This window comes from Apium graveolens, chromosome 11, assembly GCF_009905375.1.
Source record: "Apium graveolens cultivar Ventura chromosome 11, ASM990537v1, whole genome shotgun sequence".
Lineage (NCBI taxonomy): Eukaryota > Viridiplantae > Streptophyta > Magnoliopsida > Apiales > Apiaceae > Apium > Apium graveolens.
Window position 1 is genome coordinate 193,185,725 of NC_133657.1, and position 22,997 is coordinate 193,208,721.

General features: G+C 33.9%; 1 pseudogene; it reads left to right on the forward strand.

Annotated features, from left to right (window-relative positions):
- The first annotated feature begins 13,415 nt into the window (after positions 1-13,415).
- LOC141697058 (uncharacterized) lies at positions 13,416-22,447 on the forward strand (annotated as a pseudogene).
- Positions 22,448-22,997: the final 550 nt, after the last annotated feature.

Below are 22,997 nucleotides of genomic sequence, written 5' to 3' on the forward strand. Positions count from 1 at the left end.
AGTACCTCACTTATAACGTCTGGGAAATCTACGTCTGTATTATATCATATTTATAATAAAGTATGTGTGTTGATGCGTCATTTATGTGTAAGTATCTGTCAAACCCTAGTTGTTACGTGTTACGTGCATTCTGAGTCATTCCGGTATTTTTAAGATACTTTTCAGATATTTTATTTTGCATTTATCGCTTTCATTTCAAACATTTTACGACCCGAACCATGATTTTAAAGCAAGTATTTCAAATAAAAAATGGGCCTTATTTTTCATCAAACGGCTTATCCCATCGCATTATTCTGAACATCTAGGCATTTTATAAACTTTCTCGTTTTGTGAAAAATGACTTTTCCGGGCCCCATTGGGTGTTAAAACCCCCACAAAAATCACATTTTTATTTTTATAAAATTATAGGACTTTCATTTATATTATATCTTTGCATATTTGCATTATTCACAATTTTTGGGAAATTTTGGCATATATATTGTATATATAAAATACTTATAAATAAAATTTAATACTCAAAAATTATAAAATTAGGGGCCTATTAATTTTAAAAAGTGTAGAATTAGGGCCTTAATTTTATTTAGGAGTATTAATTTTACTACTATAAATAGCCTAATTTTTATTTAATTATTATTAATTATTAACTAAAAATCAGAAATTAATCGATTTTCTCTGCAAACCGGGTCGGGAAGAACCAAGTCGGGTCGAGGAATAAAACTGTGATTTTGATCTGATTTCTTCACCAAATCAAGCAGTTCAAGTACTCAAATCAACGGTTTTGATCTGTTCTTTCTATTTTTGATATTAATTTTATGTTTTAATGCATTGTTTTTGATTTTCGATTTCTAGGGTTTATGTTAGAATTAGGCCTTTTTAATTTCAGGGTTATTTTGATGTTTTGATGATTGATATAGCTTTGTCAGATGATTTATAGTTGATTCATGGTGTTTAATTGATTAAACGATGTCTGTATCGTGATTCACGATTATTAGGGTTTATACTGAATTTTCAAATTACAACTCGATGTTTTCTGTGAATCTTTGGTTCCTGAAAGGTTAGGGCTTTGATTGTATATGTTCTTAGCTTTGATTTGCACTATAGAACGTTAAGTTTCGTTTACAGAATCAAAAGATAGGATTTTGGCCGGAGTTTAGGTCGGTGTTTGATCGATTTTGGCCGGAGAAGTTGTTACAGGGATGATTTTGTTGAACAAATGGTTGGACTGAGTTGTTGATGTGATTTTCAATGAAAAGCACCCAAAAACCGTACCAAACGGTGCTGATTTGGGCCTGTAATTGATTCACCGGAATCCGGTGAGGTCGCCGGATTCTGGAAAAATTCGGTCATGTTCTTCATGACCCGGATTGTGACCCGGTTGACCCGTTTGGTTAAACCGGGTCTGATCTGTTTTTGTCAGGATTTGATTTCTGACAGATGTTTCTGGGAATTAATTTTATTTTTATTTTATTTTAATTATAAAATCAGTTTTATTTATTTTATAAATAAATTAATTAATTATTTAATTTATTTATTTATATTATAAATAATTCTGAATTAATTTCTAAAAATCAGATTGAATTATTTTCTCAATTATTTATTATTTAATTATTAGTTATTTACTATTTATTAATTATTTAAAAATGATTAATTATTTTGATAATTAATCAAATAATTTTCAATAAATCATAATAAATTCATTTTAATTCCAAAAATTATAGAAAAATCATTTTTAATTCTGATTTTTCTTAAATAATTATTTAAAAATTATTTTAGGATTTTAAAAATTAGTAATAATTAATTATATTGAATAATAAATTGAATTATCAGTGTTTAATTGATAATAATTAGACCGTTAGTCCGATTCGAGCGAAACGAAAGCCCTTTGACTCAGAAAAATGAATTATTTCCATTAAAAATAATATTAAAGTCTAATTTCTTCTAGAAATTAGTTGACCTTGTTACTTGTTTGATTGTTAGACGAAATGCGTGCTGAGACGAGTCCGAAAAATTTCGGAAAAATGGGAAACGAGTCAGATAATGATTAGTTGAGCGATCATCGAGTCGATGTTGATTCTGAAAATTACTGTAACTATAAAATTGACTATGTGATTATGTTCTTATGTGTATTATGTGGTTAATCGAGTCTTACTTGTTAATAAATAATACATGAGTCAGTCATAAGCGCATGGGTAGACGTTAGGAACATTGTGAAGTCGATTCAAGATGCAACTGAAGTACGAAGTAACTAGATCAGTCTATTTCTCTAACAGAAGCTAAGCCATCAAGGCAGGTTGAGTCGGTAATAGTCGAAGGTGACGCATTTGTAGTAAGTCGCGCAGAAGGCAAGTTTTTCCCATATTCTACTTTTAGAATAGTGACATTTCTTCAGATGTTTATCACGTTTACACTCTTTTGATTCTTGTGCATAATCACTGATATACACTTACTATTTCTTTATTCATATTTTATTTCGATTCTTGATTTCTCAGTTTCCTTGAATTCTTGATTCATAACTCATTGGTTACACATTGATATTGATATGTTATGGTGATTAGAATATATCAAAGCATACCTATTTTTCCGGTTGCTAAGCGATGGACTAGATAATGATATTTTAGGGATTGAGTGTGTCTTAATCATGAGGACCGGGATATGACTGGTGCCTCGATATGGGCCGTAGTGCCTTGGTACCCGACTGGATCTATATATGGAGATATAGATCTGCATTATATTCTGACTGATCAGCAGAATGTAGATGCGAACTTGTGTCCAGTTTAGTTCATTTGTACTTGCCAGTAATGGCCTTCTTTCTATTCTCGTGGGGTTATATCTTTGCAGATATACCCGGGATTGCGGTTTCGTTTAAATTGCTTTAACACTATTTATATTTTATGGACTTGTTGAGCAATTTTTGGCTCACCCTTTTTGTTGGTATTCACCTTATTGTTTTCAGTTAAGAAGGAATATGAAACCCATCAGGACTCGAGTGGTAAAGAAGTGGGTCAAGCCTCAGGATCCTCTCATACCCAAGGTGTTGATCCCAATCCAGGAAGAAAGCTTTGAGTTGCCCGAGCAGGTGGAGTGTAGATAGTTAGTGTGTGTGTTTGAATAAAAGATGAACTTAGTTTTAAAATTGAATAGACAATGGTTTGTAATAAAAAGAGTTTGTGAGATTCTGAACTTTTGGTTTGTAATAAAGTAGTTAGAGGTTCTTATATTCATACTTCAACCTAAAAAGATCCCGGTTAGTGTTAAAGGGGTTTAGTGTCATTTCTTTATTAAGTATTAATCAGATTATACAGGTTTGGTGATTAGCTAGTAACCCCCAGACTTACACCCCGGGTCTGGAGGGCGTTACATCAGTCATAACAGAAAAGAAGGAAGATGATTTTAAGAGATGAGTCTGATGATGAGGTACAGGTTCAACCATCAGAACCTGTTGCTGAAATAGCTGAGAAGGCCTCTTCTTAGAAAGCTCAAGAAACTGGGAGTTATAGGCCTCTAAAAAGGCTTAGAAAGCTAAACTCTGATGATGAAGCTCCCAGAGTCTCTCTATCAGCTAAGAGACTTAAAAAGCAAGGAAGCAAGGAGGGCTGTAGAATCATCAATCTCTGATGAAGGAATGGAAGCAGCAGCTGAGGAAGGAGGTCAGGAATCTCTGATCTCAAAAGACCCAATTGTGATTGAATCTCTTCCCACTACTGAACCAGACTTTCCTGAAGCTCACAAATCTCATATTTAAGAGCCAGAGAATACTCAAGAACACATGCCTACACCTCCTGTGTCTCCTATTATTGATCAAGTACATGCTGATACTCCAGGTACAAGTGCTGAAATAGATATTCACAACTTGAATGTGCCTGAGGTTATGTACTTGGAAGCTCCAACCATCCCTTCAGCAAACTCCACCAGCAACTCCACTGCTAGATGCTGATGTCAATGCAGATGAATCTTCTATTACTTCACACACAATTATTCTATCACAAGATGCTGATACTGAAGATTCTGCAAGTTCTGTTGAAGTAAATGCTGAAAATACTGGTGAAACTGCTACAAATGAAAATGCTGATGCAGCTGGTCCTTCAGGACATGCACCTTCACAAACAGTTTGTAAAGCTGATTTGATTAAGAAGTTTGTGAGAGAGGATGCACCAGTACCTTGGAGTGAGACCTCCAGAGGAAGAGAATGGATCAAGGACTGGAACAAAGTTGATTTTGTTCCTACTGCAAATATTCTTGCTGAGCACCTGGCTAAAGCTGATGAGATGCTGATGAATGATGACTTCAAAGCACAACTCAGAGTTACTGCATTGAGTACCAGTAACCTTCAAGGTCAACACTCAATAACTCAAGCCAAGGTGGACAAAATTCAAGAAACACTGATTCAGCAAGACATGAATGTCAAATTGGACAAGAAAAGGTTTTTCAAGCCAGCCTTTGACCGTATTGAGTATATAGAAAAGACTCAAGAAAAGCAGCAAGCTCAACTATCTGATATTTTAAAGAATCAAGCTGCTCAACAAGACCAACTCAATGAAATCCAAAACTCTGTGGAATTGCTTGTCTCCCTGCTTCTACCAGATGATGCCAAAAAGGGGGAGAAAGTGATTAAGTTCAAATACAAAACTGATCAACCACTGAAGGGTAAGGATGATGATAATGAAGACCATGGAAACTCTGAAAAGAATAAAGGTCTAAGTCAAGGCAGGGGTTCTTTATCAAGCAAAGCCAGAACTACAAGTCAAAGAACAAGTTCCGATGATGGGAGAAGAATAAGTTTTGATACTGGTAAAAGGATAAGTTCTAATGAACAAACTCTGAAACTTGATGAAGAGATCTCCAAAAGGCTGTTCCTAAAGGATAATCCAGACATGGATTTTGAAAGCCTGAAGGAAGAAGAGATTAGACTGAAAGCTGAAAATGACAAATCTAAGTCAAAGTCTAAAGCTCAAGTCACAGCAAAGAAACCATCTAAGCCTAAGGGCATTGTAATCAAAGAGAGGACAGATACTGAGGCATCTAAGGCCAAGTCCAAATCACAGGTGGAAGTTGATCCTAGATTCAAGGGTAAGGCAAAAGTTGATGAACCTGTAAAGATATATATGCCAACCATGGATCCGGAAGCAAAATCTGATGAAGATACTAGTCTGATTTTGACGAATAAGAAGAATATTCAAACAACCTCTGACAGAGCTCATGTTGTTCAAGATCAGGACTTAGTAAATTCTGATATTACAATGAAGCAAGCAACCTCTGACAGAGCTCAAGTTGTCTTGACATCAGAAAAAAAGGAAACCTCTGACATTGCTCATGTTAAACCTTCAAAAATTCTACTACATGGGTTTACTAAAGCTCAACAATCTGCTCAACCTATGAAGACTTCAACAAATGTTTTTAAGGGTGGATTGCTTCAAGGGAAGGAAGCTAGAGATAAAACAGGACTGGGTAATGCTGATGAGAAAAGAGTAAACAACTTTACCTTAGATCCTACATCTCTTTCTGAACCAGGAGTAGGAACAACTCCAGAAAGACTAAATCAATTGGAATCTGTACAGATGATTTACAAATCCAAGCTAAAAGAAGACATAATGCTTTATTTTATGACATATGGAAGAGTATTCCAGATAAGAAAGGATGCAATTCGGTTGAAGTATTATAAAGAACTACAACATGTTTTATTTCTACTTCAAGTGAAGAACGGGTCAACAGATGGTGCTGTTCAGTTACTTAAAATCTGATATTCAAAGGCAGAAGAAACTTTACTCTGTAAAGTCTGACAGACCATAATATCCAAAGTACAGAGCTCACAATGGTGAATTAGTTGAGATGAAGCCTAATACTGCCAAGGTCACTACTTTTCTGGGTATTAAGGGTGTTAAATTTACTCTGGAGTCTGACAAAGCTTATCTAATCAGATTGGATCAGAAAATAAGGAAAGCAAAGATTAATGATCTCAGGGCTGCTATCTTTCAGACAGGAGAAGATACAGTTGAACTTAAAGATGCTAAAAGGAGGATGATAAATGAACTTGAATATGCTGAGAGAACTCTTTTGAAGAACTATCTCAGAACAACTCCTGACATTCAAGAGATCAAACACTGAAGTCAAGTCAAGGACTACAACTGTTAAATTTTGAAGGATATACAGGCTAAAGCTAATATCAGACTTTAAGGATGGTAAAAGCTACAAGGATTATGAGTTGTAGTTATCTAGTCAAATTCTTATATGCATTTGTACTTAATATTTTTGACATCATCAAATATCTATTGAACTTGTATATTATGCTAATTTACAAGTTGGGGGAGATTGTTAGATATATTTGTGATGTCATGTCTAATAATGATATGTGTTTATTTTTCAGATCTTGACTAACAGGACAAATCAGGACTTAACTGGAAATCGGTACTTATACTGAAGTCGAAACTTAAGATATCATAACTTAAGTTATCAGAACTTAAGATATCAGAAGATATTCATCAGGAGATAATATCAGGACTTAAGAAGACATTCAGATAAGGAAGGCGGCTAATTGAAGGGAAAGAAGATCAAGACTAAAATAAGAAGAGATATGCATGGAGAAGAATTCTATGAAGAATAGAAGACTTGGAAGAAAAGATAACTAATTTATATATTTTAGGATACAGAATCATATTCGATATCAATTAGAAGATTATCTTGTAACTGTGTGTCTATATAAACACAGCATAGGGTTTACACTATAAGTGTTATCTTTATCGAGAATATTATTCATTGTAACCCTAGCAGCTCTCGTGATATTTGTTCATCACTGAGAGAGGACGGTTCCATTGCAATACTGTTATATTAATAAGATTATTCTTTGTTACATACTTGTGTTCTTAATTCGATTTGATTGTATTATACACTGTATTCAACCCCCTTCTATAATGTGTGTGACCTAACAGTTTCATTTAAAATTATGATTATTGGGTTTTTTTAAGTTAAATAACTTGAATTATGTGATTGTTCGGGTTAACCATATTTTAATCTTTAAAATATAAATCGTTGTACCCATAAAACTCAAAAATTTGAACTCGTACCTTTTAACCCACAAGTACGAGAATGTACCTATTGACCTTTAACTCCACTATAGAGTATACCGATACAAATCGTGATGGGAAAATGTGACATCTTGCTTGTTTTAATGAGTATACAATGATCTTTTTTTAAACCTTTGATAAATATACCGATGGGCCCTTAAACCCTTAACGAATCAAAAATATGCACTTCCGTCCAGAGTATGACAAAATATAATTTGAATATCAAAGTAAAATATCACATTTTGCCCTCCCGATTTGTATAGATATACTATGTCACAAATTTGGGGTCAAAAGATGCAATCCCCGTACCTTGGGGTTAGTAGGTACGAGTTCAATATTTTGGGATTTATAGGTAGAACTATTTATACTTTAAAGGATAAAAGGTGATTAAGCCTGATTATTTTGAGTTTGGCGTTTATTTGCGCCTTGATTTCATTTCATCTTATTTTTCTTATTTCTTTACTCCCGCTTCAATGGGATTGGGTAACTGACGACAATATTCTTTTCCCCTGCCTTATAATAGTTGCTCTTTGATGGAATTTACTTTTTTTCATTGATTAAATAGTTTCTTTGTTGATTTGTGTATAGTTTATGGATATAACTCTATATCAAGCCGGTCACTCAATTCGTCAAAATATCTCACATAGACCATCGTTTCCCACGGTAACTCATTTAAAACATTAAAATACTAATATATATCACATCGCTGTATTATTAAAAAAAGTTAACGACGGTGTTGATGTGTCAGCTGACATAGTGTGGAGCAAGTAACAGCCAGCTTAACTTCACTTTAACCCTCTTTTTTTGATCCTGTATATATAGCAGACATACAAACACAACGTATATATTAGGATTCTTGATAAAAATTGTAAATTTCTCTTCAATTTCTGCACAACTTTGTAACTATTTCTCACATTATCATCATCTTCGCTCATAATCGTAAACCCCCATGTCTGCTTTGTCAAACTCGTCAGTTATTAAGTCTGATTTTAACTTGATTTTTTATTTTTGTGGTATGAATGCTCGAGTACGTACGTCATGGACTTCAAAAACTCCAAGAAGACATTTCTGGAGTTGTAGTAAAAGTAAGGTAAAGGGAGACGTTTTTTGATTTTTTGTTTATGTGTTTTTGCTTTATGTATTATAATTTTTTATCTATTTTTAGGAGGATAAAAGTTGTAATTTTTTCTTGTGGATGGATGAAGAGTTGTGTGGTATAGCAAAAAATGCAATCTCTAAACTGATCCAAATAAAAGAAAGTCTTAAGGAGAGAATGTCAAGGATGGAGGAAAAAATGGTGAAGCTTGGACATAAACTGAATGAAAAAAAAAAAAGAAAATAAACCTGATGAACGAGCAAAAACAAGCTCAACAAAAAACTTTATAGTACTATTATAATATATTTACTTGCCATAATTATAATGATCTATATCATTAGGGAATAATTCTAATGACATAAGAAATGTATTGAACTATCAATGAAAAGAGATGAAATTCAAATTTGCAATGACATAGTTTATCACAATCATACTACAACTTCAAATCTGATAGTTTAACAAAATAAAATCAGCTGATAATTTAAGTCAAGCAGTAGCAACAAAAGCCATAGAAGTCTTGCGCAAATAAACTCAAAACAAGTTAATAGCTTAAACTAATTGTTATGAGAGAAAATTGATTATAACACCCCCGGATTAATCGTGATTGAATAACTGAATTACCCTTGATTTTCAGGTAATTATATGTTGTTGCAACTATTGAACAAAAGTACAACTGCAAAGATGAAGTTGTAATTGTGTATGATTAACGAACTGAGTTAACAAAGAATCAAGCAAAATGCTTAGAAATACCTTCTCAATTCCGGTCAAATGTACTTTGAAAATAATCACAATGGTTACACGTGCCAATATATATAAAAAGTAAATATTCAGACCCTTTACCGATTGCCTACATACCTTATATATATGGATCAAGTTCAATGTAATTCTCTAGGATTGGACTTCATTCCTTGGCCAATAATCCACTTTTTTATAAGCCAAACTAGTTACCACAGTTATTCCAATTGTTTCCAAGTGAGGTTCAGTGTCCAGGTGCGGCTGTACACTTATAAACTAGTTTTAATCCATTAACAAATTTGATTTCCATGAATTTATGTATTTATCCTGTAATTATTAATGTTTATCACATTTTTTGGTGATAGAATCATGTTAAAAGTCCATTCCATATAGATAGGAACTGTTCTCCTTCATTGTAAGAGGTACAGTCTTGTCAAACACTACCTTTGCCAACTGAGTTACGCTGATCATGTTAACTGAGGTATGCTGATGCTACTGCATCAGCACCTCACCATCTTTTCTATCCATCCAGGTGCTTCCAGCACCTCACCAGTCCACAGGGACTTATTCCTGATACATTCCAATACCTTCTATGACCACATAATCCTGTCAACAACAAACTGAACCTCCTGGTTAGCTACATTTAGACTAGAAACCCTGCACCTTGGTACAGGTACCTCCAAAACCATGAACCTTTAGGCCAAATCCTTACCAAAACCCACCTTACTCTATGCCAATTAAGCCCGATTCCTTTATGGTCCCTAAATCTTGCCCATGCAAGATTTTGGGAATAACAACTACCCCTCCGGTTCCTTGCAGTATTGAATATAAAAGGAACCTGAATAACCTTTTAACCAACTAATATCTCCGATTTAATTCCCTGGAGCTCCTACTCCTCAAATGTACCTTCAATCCTCTACCTATATAATCATGAATCTCGGAATAACCCTTAAGTTTCAGTTACCTTCCTTCGTAGAGCTCATGTTCTAAGAAACTATACCATTTATTTATTTACCTATAATTTCCCATATTAGCTACCCTTATATAAGACCTTTATATTATTGAGCTTCTAAACCCCCACGTGAAGCACTATTCATTCCCATTCATTTGAGTGAACATCTCCCTGGAGCTCCTGCTCCAAAAATGAACCTAAACATCATCATGTTATTTCTAAAATCTTTGCTCTATGAGGAACCTCATCCCTTGAGCTTCCAATTATCTCATGAATCTTTTCCAGGATTTTTTTTTCATTTAATCCAGGCCAACAATATATAGCCCGTCTCGAAATTCCATCCCTGAAGCAACTGAATACATTCTAAGGTCCGTATTAATTAATTAATTAATTAATTACTTATTTTGATGTTTGAGTCCAAAAAGAATTAAGCTTCCGAAAATTCAAAATAATTTAAATCAGCTGAAGACTCTTCAATTTTCCTTAGTACACGCGAGTAGTTGCACCCCTTCTCCATATCTCCTTTCTTCGACCAATAGGGATGGGCCACGTGTCCGGTGTCTCTCCAGTTTCTCATGCCTATATAAACACATAAATTCTCTCACTCGTCCCTTTTAATATCCTCTAGCTATAAATACACTCACAACTGTTCATCTTCCTATCATTGCAAGTTCCCACGGTGGTGTAGATTCCGGAGATCCAAACTTTCACATCCAAGTTCCGACCCGATCATCAAATCAAGGTAATTATTATTCTCTCATTCTCCTTCCTCCTTTTTTTTACTTCACTGAAACCCCCTTTGCATGTTCCCCAATTCCAAATCATTACATGCACATATAGATCCTAGTGTCATCTATTGATACATTCCAGTATCTTCCATTACCACATAATCCTGTCAATAGCCAACCGAACCTCCTGGTTAGCTACTATTAGACTAGGAACCCTGCACCTTGGTGCAGGCACCTCCAAAATCATGAACCTTTGGGTCATATCCTTACCAAAACCCACCTTATTCTATGCCAATTAAGCCCAATCCCTCTATGGGCCTTAAATCTTGTCCATGCAAGATTTTGGGCACAACACTAATTATCCAAGTGAAGTACCTTTTCTGCAGTGGAGTGAGATGTGGTAGGTGAAACTCTAGTTGCATTTCTCAGTCTGCTACTTCTTGTTGGAATTGCTCTTGCTCTTGAGGGACCTGAAGTAATAGCAATTGTTGTGGATGTTCATGGAGTTCCCGCTATTGCATTTGACTGGGAAAGTGGTGATGGTGCAACCTAGCTTGGCACAGTGTTGTATAGGGGAGTGGTGTAAGACCATTCATTGGCAGTTGTAGGAGTGTACACTGCATAATAGCCCAAACTGCCCAGAATTTGCATCATGAAATTATTAGCCTCAAGTGAGTCAGTCATTAGAGGTGGTGTCAGATTTTGTTGAACCACATATGAACCTTAAGTTAAATTACACCTGGCTCAACCCTTAGATTTTTAGTTTTAGGCCTCTTAATAGCTAGTTTAGGTCTTTCTAAGCCCAACTTCTTCCTTTTAACAGATGAATGACATGTAGTCTTAGAACCTTGTTCATTCCCAATAAAATTTTGTTCATCATGAACTTCATTCTAAAACCCTTCTTCACCTTGATGTTGATGTACTTCTTCACCTTCATTCTGATGTACTTGTTCACCTTCAGCATGCCCTTGTTCACCTTGCAGATCAGGGCATTTTGGTCTTTTATGACCAGTTTTACCACGCTCCTCACTTGATTGGTCAGAACAGGGGGTCCAGTATACCCAATTTGACAATTTACATCCTCACTTGAGGATGCAATAGACCGCAACTCATCAGAGTCAAAATCTGATTCTTCAAAGGTCCAGTGCCCATTGCTTTCCTGAGTTCCTCTCTAATCAGCCTACTTTTCCTCTTATTTTTCCTTAGCTCTTCATTGCTCTAAGAGCATCTCCAATAAGGGGTCGCCAAAATAGTTTCCAACGTTGTCGAATCATCATATATATTAATATTTTATTTTTACTCAAATTCATATCAACTTGAAAATTTTCTACTTCAACAATTAGCAACCTTTAAAAATTGTCTATGTGTTCCTAAATTAAATTGTAAATGTCAAATAAACTGAAAAAGTATTATTTATATACACTTTTTGCACTTGTATATGTATTTTACTCATATGGGAATTTGCCAAGTTTTGGTAAACTTGGTGACAATCTATTGGCAACCATACAACTCCAATAAGTTGTCAACCAAAGTTGTTATGCCACATATGATTTGGCAATCCCTTGGCAATTCTTGGCAAACTCTATTAGAAATGCTGTAACCAGTGGCCATTGTTTTACGGATATGAATATGATTTAGTTTTGGTTTCGATTTTACCTTTGTTTTTATTGATTCAACTTCGCTAGAATTTCACTTTTATGCATTCGTTGATTGCAATTTTTTTATATTAAAAAATTCTTTTAGTTGGTTAATGCATGACAATGGTATTTTTTTTGTACAACAAAAGTTTTTTGACTTAATTTTCAGTCCGAATACATATGAATTAATGTTTTATTTATCTTGAATAATGGAGGACATGATTGTTTTACTCTTTTAATTTTGGATCGTTAATGTATTTTTTGTTTGAAAAATTCTCAATTTTGCATTATCAAGGTATCAATATTTATATATTATTTAACTGTTTTTTTGTCATAATAGATTCTATCATTTTTTATATTGTCTGAAAATTCATTTATGATAATTATTTTATTAACAATAACTTTTATAATTTTGGTTGTTATTATATTTTAATTAAATTTTTTCGCTCTAATTAATATTTTGATCCAAACTAATATATAATTCAATTATGTTTTTCAAATAAAACACATTATTTTTTTTTCTCAAGTAAAACAACGCCTCCTTTTCCAATTTCACAGGAAACTTTATTGAATAAAATAAAGAAATATATTATAATTAATATTAACTAAAAATTAAACTTTTCAGCTAAACACATTACATTTCCTATTTTAAATAACAAATTTACTCCTCTTTCGAAATAACACAAGAATTTAATTTAATTTCAGTTTAAATTTAAAATATAATATAATATTATAAAAAAATCGTGATCTCACAAGATATAAGCTAGTTTAAATTAATAAGTTCAATGTCATATATTCTACAAATTTTATTTTAATATCAATTATCTTCTAATAACGATCAATTTTTTAAGAATAAAATGAAAATGCTTAAACTTTCCGTTTATCGGAAGATTATGGCCATTTAAAATGTTTCATGTGTATTTTAAATATTCTAAAACCAATAGTACGAATTTTCTAGAAATACAAATTAAAAAGATTATCATATAATTAATTTCTCTTTCAATTGAAGCAAATAACCACTCAAGTAATCAAACAACTTAACCATTTTTATCTAAATAAATGACTTGGCATACTTTTCCCAGCATATGTAGAATTTTGTGAATAATTACACTTAGGAAACACAGTGGTCGTGACCACAGACAATAAATCCCCACAAAAAAGAAAAAGAGGACAGTTGATGACAATAAAAGCCAATCCATAAAAGCCGTCTCAATCCTGTGGTTTTCAATACTTTGTGCCGTACTCTCTCCTCACTTGCATTTCTCTCTCTCTCTAAACTTTCTCTCTCTATCTCTCTCTGTCTCTCTCTACACAAATCTCTCCCAAAAAGCTTCGATTCGTCACTGTAAGTAACAATTCAGCTCAGATTTTGTATAAATGTACCGTTTCTTCGCTTAATTCTAGCTCTTTTCACCGTCATTGTTTTCAATTGTGTGTGTATATGTGTATGTAGAGGTTTCGAGGTTTGTTTTTGTGGATTTCGTGTGTTTTTATGCGCATTGTTGGTTTTTGTGGTGAATGTGGTAGATTTGGTGTTTGTGATTGCGATCTGGAGAGGAGAGAGGTGTAGGATGTGATTTGTTTCGATTTCTAGGGTTTGAGATTCGGTTTTTGCTAGTTGAGATGTCGTGTGTTTTCGTGTGCGTAAATGTAACTGCTGTTGTGTTGAATATTGTTTTACGGATTTAAGGAGTTAGGTTTTGTTGAATGAAGGTTTTTAACGGCTCTTATGTGATAGTTTCTTTCACTTGAGGTGTTTTACGGTATTGATGAGTGGAATTTTGTTAAATGAAGGTGTTTTACGGCTCTAAATGTATCAATTTTTCTAATTGAGGCGGTCTGTGGCGTTACTGAGTTAAATGTTTTTGAGTGAAGATGTTTTACGGTATTAATGAGTGGAATTTTGTTAAATGAAGGTGTTTTGTGGCTCCAAATGTGTCAATTTTTATAATTGAGGTGTTCTATGGCGTTAATGAGTTAAATATTGTTGAATGAAGGTGTTTTACGGTATTGATGAGTGGAATTGTGTTAAATGAAGGTGTTTTACGGCTCTTAATTTGTCAATTTTTTAAATTGAGGTGTTCTATGGCGTTAATGAGTTAAATATTGTTGAGTGAAGATGTTTTGAGGCATTTATGAGTTTGTTATTTGAATGAAGGTGTTTTACGGCATTAATGAGTTAAATTTTGTTATTTGAAGGTGCTGTACTGTCATTATGAATTATGAAGAAGAGAAGAGGTGTCCTCTCTGTGCTGAAGAGATGGACTGGACGGACCAGCAGTTGAAGCCGTGCAAATGTGGTTATCAGGTTTGTTTTCATAGTTGTGTCAAATGTTTATGCTGATATGTTTTATACTATTGTTGTTTTTAAAATATCAAGGTCAAACATTTTAACATTCTTTTAGCTGTCTTTTAGAAGTTGTAGAATTGTGTGATCGTTTGTCATAATACCTTTAATATGTTTAATATCTCTTGTTGTATTCAATATATGTTTGTGACTCTTATCTTATTAAACCTTTTAGCTGTATTTTAGAAGCGGTGGAATCATTAGATCGTGTGTTTTAGTATCTTTAAAATGTTCTATCTCTTGTTGTATTTAATATGTTTGTTACTCTTGTGGTATTCAATGTAAATCTTTTTATTTTCACATTCTTTTTGCTTGGATCTTAGAGGCGTTTAAACCATTAGAACGTTTTCTGTAATATCTTTAATCTTTTCTTGTCCTGTGTGATTATCATGTTATCATTTTTGTCTTAGCTCACTGTTAAGCTCTAGCTATGTGTAGTCAATTACATTCAAGGACGGGAATTTACGTTGCTAGATTATGCAATCAGATAGGATTTAGTCCTCTCTAGACTGATCTTGCAAGCTGCACTTATATTGTGCATTTAATCGATAATTAAAGTTGTAAATTAGAATACAATTTGTAGTGTGATTGAAGACTTTAAGTAGTTTATTTTGTTGCGAAAGGTTGATTTATATCTTTTTTCATCCTTATATATTGCAAATTTTGTGCTTGGAAGTGAAAACTACTTTTTAGTATACAGTTAAACGATAAAAACTATCAGTAGCCAATGAAGTTGTCGTAACTAGCATTACAGTAAGAGTAGGAGGTTGCTAATACCTTCTACTTCAAATAAAATTGTATGAAGTGGTTGAATTAAGCTTGAGTGCCAGATGTAATTGCAAATCTAACGGCAAGGAAAAGATTAAAGCGCATTCGCTAATTTAGGAGAGAAGAAACATGTACGCTTAACATTCACAAGATGGAAATACCAGGCAAACAAATTATATTTAGACAAATACATTCATGAATCTATATTAGGGATTTAAATGCAACAGGAGGAGATATAAAAAGAGTAGAACTCCCTACTGTCTTTCTAATGCAGATTTCAGTGTCCACTCACTCCTACCAAGTTATACATATTCAGTTGATATTCAGATCTTTCTAGTTTTTACAGTCTTGTTTTCTCAAGAATGGACCAAGAAAATCTGTTGAAATTGTATTAATAGCCCCTGATAAGAATAAAGAGTTGTTTCCATTATAATTTAGGTCATCAGCAATATTATTTTGGAATTTTGTAGTCTGTTTGAACTTTGCGGTATTCATACTTATAGTAGTTCTTAGTGACTAATATTCTTAGGATTTTTAAACAAAAAGCTTATGAGCTTTATGTTTAGTTTATTCTTACAGTTGTCTTCCATCCCTAGTTTTTTTACTTCGGACCTGGCTGAGCATCATATTCGTGCAAAACATGCAGTTCAATGGATTCGGTAGCCATTGTAATTGCAGGTTTGGTTTTTGCTAGACAAACAATATTTCATAAAACCCGAGTCCCAAGTTCCAGCACCAATCCCAATATCAACTTACAATATTAATCACACAAGAATACTAGAAGAATTTTTTATAGCTACAGAACTAACTCTTTATAGAACAAAGTGGAAATAAATAAATCCCCCCCCCCAGTTTAATAAGAAGTCACTGCATGGCTTTGATCATATGTTTTTTTAATGTCCGTAAATTTAGCAAGTAGCTTTATTTTAGTGGCACCGCATTTGAATTTTGGACAGTAGGTGATGAAAATAATGTTTGTTTTGCCATTATGTATTCAATTGTAATTAGCTATTTATGTATTTGTTCAGGTGTGTGTTTGGTGTTGGCATCAAATAATGGACATGGCAGAGAAAAATGAGGCTGAGGGACGCTGTCCTGCTTGTCGCGCACCTTATGACAAAGACAAAATTGTTGGAATGGAAGCAAAATTTGAAAAGTCAGTATTCCCTTCCAACCTATATATTTGACCAGAAGGTCCTAGAGGTTTTACATGGAGTGTTTATTAAAATCAAACTAATTCTAGAGGTGTATATGAATGTTTTTATTATTCTACTAGAGTCACTGCTAGCAATGCAAAAAAACATAAACCGCCAAAAGCCAAGGCAAAGGCAAAAACAACTGAAGTTAAGAAGGACCTAACCAATATCAGAGTGATTCAGCGAAGGATGGCATATGTTATTGGGCTGCCTCTCAGTCTCGCTGATGAAAATGTATGGATTAATTTCACTGAAATATTGTTGTCTTATTTGTAGCTGTAGAACTGAATTTTTTTTAATTTCTTCACTGATAAAAAAATCTGATGGTCTTCTGCAGCTCTTACAGAAAAAGGAATTTTTTGGGCAGTATGGCAAGGTTACCAAGGTCTCGTTATCTCGGATGGCTGGTGGGGCTATTCAGCAGTTTATTCATGACACCTGTAGTGTGTAAGTTAGCAGGATGCCTTTTAGATGCGTTATAAAAAAGCTTATTGTCGTTCACAACAGTTCCTAATACTATTCTTTATTCTTGACCGTTCACAACAAGTAGTCTATCTTGCATATTTTGGTTGCTTATCATATTGTATTACTTTTGAGGTATGAAATGAAAGCACAAGTTGCTTTTCATTTATCAGTTTCTAATCAATCTTTGTTTGAAAAAGTGACAAAAGGAAGCATACATGACTCATTTACCCTTCTTGTGATTGTTTGGAACTGAAGCTTCCTGAATGTGAGATTATTAGGAACATTTGCTACTAAAAAACTAGTCAAGATTTTGAACCTATTAATAAGCTGACAGGGGTTGGCATATTTTGTTTGAGATTTTTTCTTAGAACAGCACTACTGCACCTAATCTTTATAAAATACTCGTTCATATTTGTACCATAAAAGATAACTCTACATGTAGCTGTTTATCGGAATTGTTGTCCCATAAATATTTGATAGGTTTGAATTGTTGGATTACCTATCTTGTCTTCAGGATGTAAGAAACAAGTAGGATACACAGAGTCTTAGTCTTAGATGCTTAGTAAAGGTCCTTTCTACTGGTGATGTTTAGACATGGAGTAATTGTTTATATATAATTTTGTCAGGATAACTCGTACAAAGAGCAGAACAGAAATCACCAGAAAATGTTACTTCTTTAGAAACTGTGTAATGAACTAATAATGTCATTGTGATTCTTGTTCTGTTTTATTCATAGCAGATCTTGGATTTACATTTATTATAGATGTATATATGTTGTATTAGTTCAGGGATGCACTAATATTACACATAATTGCAAAATAGCCTTATTTCTTGATTTATATGCGGCAGAAGAATTGTCGTATCTTTTCTTAAAGTCTACTTGCCCCATTGTTTTTCTAGGTATATTACATTCTCAAAAGAGGAAGAAGCCATTCGGTGCATACAGTCTGTACATGGTTTTGTGTTGGAAGGAAACTTTTTGAGGTAACGCATCATGTCTTGGTCCCTGACCTCCTGTACACAAGCACTTTATCTGTTAATCATTGTATTTGATGATCATCATAATTTTTTTTCTGCAGAGCTTCATTTGGAACTGCTAAATATTGCCATGCATGGTTGAGAAACATGGTATATAAAATTGATTGATAAAACTGTAATTAAATGATTTCTCAAAAGCTAAAAGTAAGATTAGTTGACTATTTTGTTTTGTATATTCAGCCTTGCAACAATCCTTCTTGTTTATATTTACATACCATGGGTGCGGAAGAAGATAGTTTTGGTAAAGATGAAGCAGCTGCAGTTCATACAAGGTATCAGATACATATATTCATCCCTTTTAATAATGGAAGATCTAACGAATACTTAAAAGCAGTTAAAATTTAGAAAAGAAAACATCCAAGCAGAGCTTTTCAGTTATTTTATATAGGGAACCAATATTTGCATGAACCCAGATACAGATTGGCTGCAGGTTCACCATCCCATCCTAATTATGGGGGTGTTAGAGAGGAATTTGTGCATAATAATTATATCTCAATATTTCGAGTTGCAGTATACAGTTTAGTCCCTTGATTTTTTTTAGTTTTTATCATCAACTTAAAAATGTTGACAAATGTGTAAGACCTGAAGAGTCATGAACCATGCATTTTGTCTATAATTCTAATATATGAATAATAAATTGATTCTCATGAGTCCTTCCCTTTTCCCTATTTGAAAACTTAAGTGGAACAGATAGGTCTACCTTATTTGTATGAGGCTTTGATCCTGCTTTCTTCTGGCTTATATAGACTGCAATTTTAATAAATTGTATTTTTGCCATTGATTTGGATTTAATTACAGGAGTCATTTAGTGTCGTCCATGACATATTAGTAGTAAAGATCCTAGACAATGGTGAAGTCCTTTTTGTATTTTAACCAAGATTTTTGCATAATGTACCACTTGCAAATCCTATTGGACTGTTTTGGTTTCATCTCCTGTCAAAATCCTAAACTGTACTCAGTGCTCTTGTTTGATTCGATTAGTACTAGCTCTTTACCGTTGGTGTGTTATCGTAGGAGTAGAGTACAACAAATTGTTGGTGCCACACACAATATGCATAGGTGTTCTGGAAATGCGCTACCTCCACCTATAGATGAAAGCTTCAACTGCAGCAACCCTTCTATAGAGAAACCTATTTCCAGAAGTGTTTCGAAGGTATTCTTTTGCTGCTGAATTCACTTTATGGCAAATAAGAAATAGTTAATTTTGAAAATATTTTATGTTAATAAACTAAATTTGCATAATCAGTTAGGTTTCAAGTACAAATACTAGATTTCAGGTCTTGACATATTGAAACCTTATTGCATTTTTTTCCTTCTAGGGTGTAAACCCGGATTCAGCAACTTCTGGTGTGCATGCAACTTATTTGTCTTTGTGCAAGGATGGGGATGGAGATGCTAGAGCAGCTAGTAAAATAACAACCTTTGTGGATATTGTTGGGCGGTCTTGCAGTAATGGTATGGAAAAAGATGGGAATGTGGCTGAAGACAGAGGGATTGAGAACTCAAGTTCTGAGTTGTCTTCAGTAGCTTTTCAGAAAGATAATCATTTCGGTACTGCACATACAAGTGAGATGCTAACTAGTGAGTTCTCCTCTTCTGGTCTCCTTTCTGACGGATTGCCTACGAATAGAGAGTTCAAAGAGCCATTTAGAGAAGCTTCAAATTTTTGGGGTGGAGATAGATCTGATGAAACTCCCTGTGAGGAATATACTGAAGAACAGTCTATTTTGACATTAGATTCTGATAAACAAATGCCACATGATCCATCTAGTGTCGTAAGAGATGATTTGTTGTCTTTTGATAACATAAGATTGAAAGATTGTGGCAGTGTAGGTCTGACAGCTCCTTCACTTTCTCCATCTAGTGCTTCGACAACTTCAGAGGATCCAAGAATATACACTTGGCGGCATGGGGAATCTTTAAATCCGAGTGACTATAATTTGGGCCCTAATGCCTGTAAATAATAGTTTGGATGCAGCTTCAATAACATGTACAAGATCAATGAGTGATTTGTACAATGAGAGGAAATTCCAGAGTTCTGCTAAATCAGATAGGATTTATAGATCTTCTAATTCTTTCTCCAATGAAGAAATAGTAGAGCATTTAAGAAGGCTTGATGACCATGATAGGACAGTGGAAGCTCAGAATCCTGCATTAGAGGCTGTAGAAAGCAGTATAATTTCAAATATAATGTCATTAGATCTTGATGCTGGTGATGATTCTTTGAATTCGCGTCCTAGTGTGCCTGGATTTTTTGGTCAAACTGATGGTCAGCATAGTTCTTCATGGAGCCTTTATAACAATGATCAGTCTATGCTTTCCTTCACAAAGCAACATACTTTTGTAAATCAACTATGTGATATGGACTCTTCATTCAGTAATATCAGTCACGACTTCAAGAAATCTTCCGCACCTCAGGATTCAGGAGAAAACAAGCATTACTCTTCCATATCTCGGCATCATGGTATGTCTCAGTTCTGTAAGTGCCTTATGCTTTGCACAGAATATATCCCATTTCTTAAGGCAATTTTTTTATTAGCAAAAACGAAATAGCAAGCTGATATTAATGAATATTTCAGTTTTTGTGGCCTATTCAGTTCTCAAACTCTCTACTTGTTACTTGATAGTTGCATGTTATTGTTGTGTTTACAATTGTATTAAAAGAGAGACTATTATAGTGGAAAATCATCTCATTGAAGTGGACTTAAATCTAATACCATTTATGTGTTCTTAGTTGGTTCCAACTAGATATTTGCGTCCAGTATATAGTATAGACCTATGTTACTCGGACTCTTCATTTTACCTCCGAGTACCCGTGTCGGACACTCGACACTTGGACATGGACACTCGGACTCGGACACTTATTTTAAGCCAAAAACATGTATATTTTTCAAAATGTTGCCGAGTCCGATACCTGGACACTGTCCATGTCGGACACTTCTAGCCGAGTCCGAGTAACATAGGTATAGACCATTTTCTATTAATGGGGTATCTTTTTATTCCCGTTAAATATTAATTTGGTGATACTGGTTTCATATAGAGGCTAAAAATGGAGTCTCATTTTGGCGATTTAATTTTAAATAGCACGCTAGTATTTTAATTGACAGTGAATTCAAAGTTTAAATAACAATTTTTTGAGTATCAGGGTCTTTTGCTATAAGAATTAGGTGCAACTTCCAAGTATTTATATGAAGTACAACTGATGGAACTCGGATATGATATGGCCTATTGTTCATGGAAACATAGAGTGTAGTAACTTCAAGTAGTTTGCAAGTTTCAAGTGCCTTCTATATCTATTGAAACATAAAAATCTGACCTCTTGTTTGTGGTGTTCAGTGTAATAACTTTTGAGTTAATTTTGACAGTATCTATGGCTCAAGGCCCTACTCCTCCAGGATTTTCCTTGCCATCAAGAGAACCTCCTCCAGGCTTTCCTGCATGTGAGAGAACAGAACAAGGATATCTTTCTAACTCTGGTAAGCACTTCCCTTTGTGTACAAGTGTACTACTGTTATAAAGTGATGTGTTAATTCATAGAATTGACTGTGCTATGATCCCCTTGTATTCTCAGGAACTCACTTGGTCAAGACTTCTTCATTTTCGAAATCTCACTATCGAACTCCGTCAACAGGGAATAGTAGTAACAACAGTGAAGCAGACATAATCGATCCTGCCATAATGGCTGTTGGAAGAGGTAAACCACCAAATGGGTATACAAACTCGTGTTATGAGACAAGGTCAACTCCAGCTTCACAATCAGGTGCTGCACTTGATGACAATGCCCGGTATCGGCTTTTGATGCAACAGTCAAATCAAGATGTAAAACACCCTCAAACCTACACGCAACAAGTTCCTGCTTCAAATCAAGGCATGAGATATTCTGGTCAAAGCGGGGATGTTTATTCTTCTTGGAGTGATATGTATGGAATGTCCATAGATCAACGCCAGACATATAATCCATCTTCCTTCACGCCATTCTCACAGCAGAAATATACAAATGGAAGCCTTTCAAATGGCTACCAGCCAGGTTTGGATAATATGCATGTGAGGAATGACACAAGCATTGCAGAACTTCAGAGGAACGAGAAAGTAGGATTGAACAATTGCTATACAGGTTATGGAGATTATATGTTACAGCAAAGTTCAGGTGATCTTTATACCAGGGTATTCGGTATGTAAATCTTACTGTCAGAAAGGGAACTTCCAGGCTGGGCTATATACAATGCAGTTTTAGCTAAAATGAGAAACTTCTATGCGTGGCTATGTTGTGCAGTTTTAGCAAAAATGAAAGCCTTTTTCGGATAATGTTTATTGCTTATCTTACTTATCCCGCATCTCTCTTGTCAAAACAGGAGTCTCTAAATGCCATGTCATGATGAATTTTAGTTAATCACTATGCAGAATCAGTTCTCTAAACCTTAATATCAGTTTTCGTGTCGAACAAATATCCTACTCTTACCCTGTTGATTTTCTACATTACTCCCTTCCATCTTATATTATGTGTCACATTTCTTTTTATAGAAGTCAAATTTATCAACGTTTGACTAACGATTAAATATTACTTGTATATTATTTCAAAAAACTAAAAATTATAGATTAAAGTAGATTAAATCTACTTTCCGGTGATATAATTTTTTTATTTTGTTCAGTTATAAATTATTAATAAATTTCAGTCAAACTTAAGTGAATATGACTGGCACAAATTCAAAGAAGACACATAATATGAGATGGAGGGAGTAATAATAACCGTTCTTTACTATTTATTAGTTTAAAATCTGTGTGATGCACGGATGCACATTTTTTTTAATATTATATAATCTTTTAAACAAAAATATTTTAAAATCAATATTTTAAATTTTTTCATTAATGTTTTTTATTTATACCTTTTTAAATGATATGACTTTATTATAATTATATTAATACATGTATATGTTCATAGTTTTTAAAAAATAATATTATAGCGAATTTATAGTTTTT